Source organism: Mus caroli, chromosome 7, assembly GCF_900094665.2.
Source record: "Mus caroli chromosome 7, CAROLI_EIJ_v1.1, whole genome shotgun sequence".
Lineage (NCBI taxonomy): Eukaryota > Metazoa > Chordata > Mammalia > Rodentia > Muridae > Mus > Mus caroli.
In genome coordinates this window covers 61,575,332-61,579,275 of record NC_034576.1, presented here as the reverse complement: position 1 = coordinate 61,579,275, position 3,944 = coordinate 61,575,332, and the positions used below count along the sequence as shown (strand labels likewise).

The 3,944-nt window shown below is 44.6% G+C and overlaps 1 pseudogene; it reads right to left on the bottom strand.

Moving 5' to 3' along the window:
- Positions 1-2,080: 2,080 nt before the first annotated feature.
- LOC110297950 lies at positions 2,081-2,877 on the bottom strand (annotated as a pseudogene).
- Between the last annotated feature and the right edge of the window lie 1,067 nt (positions 2,878-3,944).

Here is a 3,944-nt window from a genome sequence, read left to right as displayed (position 1 = left end):
TGGTAGGTTGCATAGTATAGAAAAATACATTTTACATTAGTAAAGAAACACTTGGCTTAGAGTTGTTGTGGACAAGAATAAGAGATCTGGCAACTATGACATGAGATTGTGGTGACAGAAACTGAGTCTGTCCAGGCAGGCAGTGGGAACATGGGAATGAGCCTGAGAGCGATGACCACTTTAGTTTCCTACCTGGACCAATTCGTGAAGCTAAGAGACAGGTGTGCAGGCACATGCATTTGAGGTACCAGGCACATGCAGGGGCTAGGGTCATGGGACATGCACAGCCTGAAGAGCACAAATTGCGAGGAGCCAAGATAATGGTGGATGTAGGCAGGTGGGGCAGATTTTCCTCCTCGCAGCTGGAAGCTTCAGCATAATGATTTCTGATGGCTGTGGTCCTGCACTGCCCGGACCAGCCTGGTGGAGGCCTCGGTGGGTGGGGTTAGGGAAGAACCTGAAGTAGTGTTCTGTATCCTAGTAGTGTGCTATATTCCTGTGGCGGTGGGGCTAGTGCTCACTTCATGAGTCCTGGAAGAGAGAGAGAGAGAGAGAGAGAGAGAGAGAGAGAGAGAGAGAGAGAGAGAGAGAGAGAGAGACCCGGGAAGGTAGTGGTGACAGCGACAGGGCAGATAGAGCAGGGCAGGGCAGGGACCAAGCTGCTTTTCCTGAAGAAGAGGGAGCAGAGCAAATAGCAAGAGAAGAGGCAGCTGCAGCAGCAGGGCCAGAAGCAAGTGAAGGAGCAAGCGAATAAGGAAGGAAGGGAGGAGAGAGGGGTTCGGATCACTGGAGAAAGAGTTGTTTTTTGTTGTTTTTTTTTTTTGGGGGGGGGTTGTTTGTTTGTTTTTTGGTTTTTTTTGTTTTTTTTTTAATTTTTATTTTATTTTATTTTATTTTATTTTATTTGGAGGGACTGGATCTTTATTTCAAAATGTCACTTGTCAATATTCAGTATCAAGACAGTCACACTACAGGGTTCTCTTTCTCCGGTCGGAGGAGAGTAAGAACAAGACAGGAATCTGCAGGTGCCCATCTAACAGGCCAAGAAGAAACCACCTGAACATGGCAATTGGATGGGTACACTTGAAAGATCAGCACACCACTAGCCCACAGACTGCAAAGAATTCTCACAGCCAATGGGTTGACCAAGGTAACCCTACCACCCCAAAACAAAATTTCAAAATAATATAAAATTTTTAAAGTTATTTATTTATTTTTACATAAGCTATTCAAGATTTCTCCAGCACTGACTGATACAAAGCACAACAAGATGGCACTTTAGAGACCACAGCTTCAGGAAAGGGCAATGAGATGACTTTTTATGTGGCTAGATCAGTGGCACAAACATCATTTTCCTTCTCTGTCTCCCTTGGGGGCAGGTGAACATTAAGAGGTCACCACAACACTAAGGGGCGGCATGATCCATTTTTGAGCAATTGGGAAAGGGGAAGAACTGAGACAAGTTTGGGTTCAAGGCTGAGGCTGAACAGTAGCACGCTTGCCTAACATGCATGAGGTCTTGGGAGGTGGGGCTTTCTCAGACATCTCACTGGCTTATTTGGTCATATCTGATGGGAAAAGTAAAAAATAAAATTATGTAAAGTTGTTCAAAGATACCTTCACAGCCCGGAACAGGTTTTTTTGTTTGTTTGTTTGTTTGTTTTGGTTTTTTTTTTTTTTTTTTTGGTTTTGGCTAACTTCCTAGAATCCCCCTGTTATTTTGATAAGACTTGGTGCAGAGCACTGAGGTCTCCCACAGTGGAGCCTGCCTGGGCTCTGCTGGCTCTCAGGAAGGCAAGCCCATTCCTGGGTTTCTGCTCCATGGCAAGACAGTATCCATTAGGCTTAAATGTGCTGCTCCGAGCTGCGGAAGTTCTTGGAATGTTAAAAATGGTTGCTAAGACAAAAAGTAATCACAATGTGCATTGAAGACACTTTACATTGTGCTCATATTCCCTTAAATATTGTTCCCAAAGGTGTTCAGCCCCTCCAGCTGGAACTCTGGGAAGAGGCTGACACAGTTTTGTGAAAAAGACAAGAGGAGTAGAGGGGGTGGGAAAGCAGCCTTCAGTTAAAAAGATCAGCATTCAGTTTCAAGGTCAGCTTCAGGGAGGCTGGCCTCAGGTGGAGTCAAGGTAAGAGGGAGGAGCAGCTGCAGGGCAGCATCCTTTCTGCAGTAGAGATGCTCCTTTTTGGTGAACTTCAGCTTATCTTCCAAGTCATCAATGGTCTTCTCCAGTTTGGCTACCAATCTTTCAGCAAACTCAGCACGGTTCTCTGACTCCTTGAGTTTATCAGTAAGAATCTTTATTTCTTCTTCATGCTTGTCTTCTTTTTGAGAGTACTTTTCTTCAGCAGCACTCAGACACTTCAGGTTCTTGTCCATCAGTCTGATCTGATCATCCATCTCTCTACAACTACTCTGCCAGCCTAGCACATTCCTCGGTAGGTTTCAAGTCTCCTTCAGTAACCACCAACTTACAAGTGACCTCTTCATACTTCTTATCTGCCTCTTCTGCAATGTGCTTTGCTTCCTTTAGCTGGATTTCCTGGAGTTCCATCTTTTTTTCATCTTTTAGACCCCTTATTTTCAATCACATTCATACCTTTCTCACTCTCATCTGCAGCCTTCTCCACTCCCTCCAGCTTCTGCAAAACAGTGGCAAGGCGCTCCTGGGCATACTCCAGCTCCTCTTCAACCAGCTGGATTCTGTAGTTCAAGGAGGTCACCTCAGCTTCAGCCTGCTCCTAGGCCTGCCTTTCTCCCTCCACTTCCAGCTGGAGCTGCATGGCCCTCTCCTCCACATCATCAGCCTGCTGCTGCTGCAGAACCTGGACCTTGTGCTTTACTACCTTGATGGCAGTGCTCCTGGCCATGGTGCCTACCCAGTTGCTTCTGGAAATCAGGTTCCTACCTCCTCTGCTTGGTGTAGCTGCTTTTCCTATTTATTTATTTATTTATTTATTTATTTATTTATTTATTTATTTATTTAATGTATATGAGCACACCATTGCTCTCTTCAGATACACCAGAAGAGGGCATCAAGTCCCATTACAGATGGTTGTGAGACACCATAAAGTTGCTGGGAATTGAGATAGACTGGGACATCCCAGTAAGTAGGAACAAGGCAACAAAGACCAACTCATGGATGAGAAGAGGGTTATTAACTACCCTTACCAGTGTCCTGAGGATATTATTAATAATCAGAGAAACTTCTATCCAGGCCAGACCACCAGGTCATCACGTGATGAGATGGGAGCTAAGCTCTGGGCTGGTGTCCTGAGCTAGAGTAAGCAGTTCACCCAAGCCTGGGATTTTTCAGCAGCATGAAAGGAACTGTCTCAGAGGAGAGAGGAAAATCTTACCTAAGAGAAAGTCCTAGAAAATGGGTAAGTGAAAAGACTGAATGTCTCCAAGGGCAGCACAGTGATAGCTCCAAGCTCAAGAGTTTCCCCCTGGGACCATGGAAACATTTACTATGACCAGTGGTGGGAGGGGGCTTACCAGTTCTCCAAAGTTTGAGTTAGCATTGGCTTTCCATGTGGTAGCAGGGGGGATTCAAACCTGTGGAGTTTCTAAATCAGAGTCTCGACACCAAATGTTGTGTTTATAAAAAGATAAAAGAGAGAAGGAACATATTTGGTTGATGTGTAGTCAGGTATGGGTGAAGAAGCTGCTTCTGATGGCCCAGTCAGGCACACCTGGCTGTTGCCAGGCAACTCTGGGGCAGAGCTTAGACAAAATGCTAACATCTAACTTTCCTCATCTGGCTTAATTTCAATAACATGATGATTGCCACCTCCATTGACTTTTCTTATTTTTTACCTATAACTTCATAAAGTTCTGTTATATATGTGTACTACATTTTTTTTGGCTTTTTTTTCTTTTAGGTATTTATTTCATTTACATTTCCAATGCTATCCCAAAAGTCCCCCGCATCCTC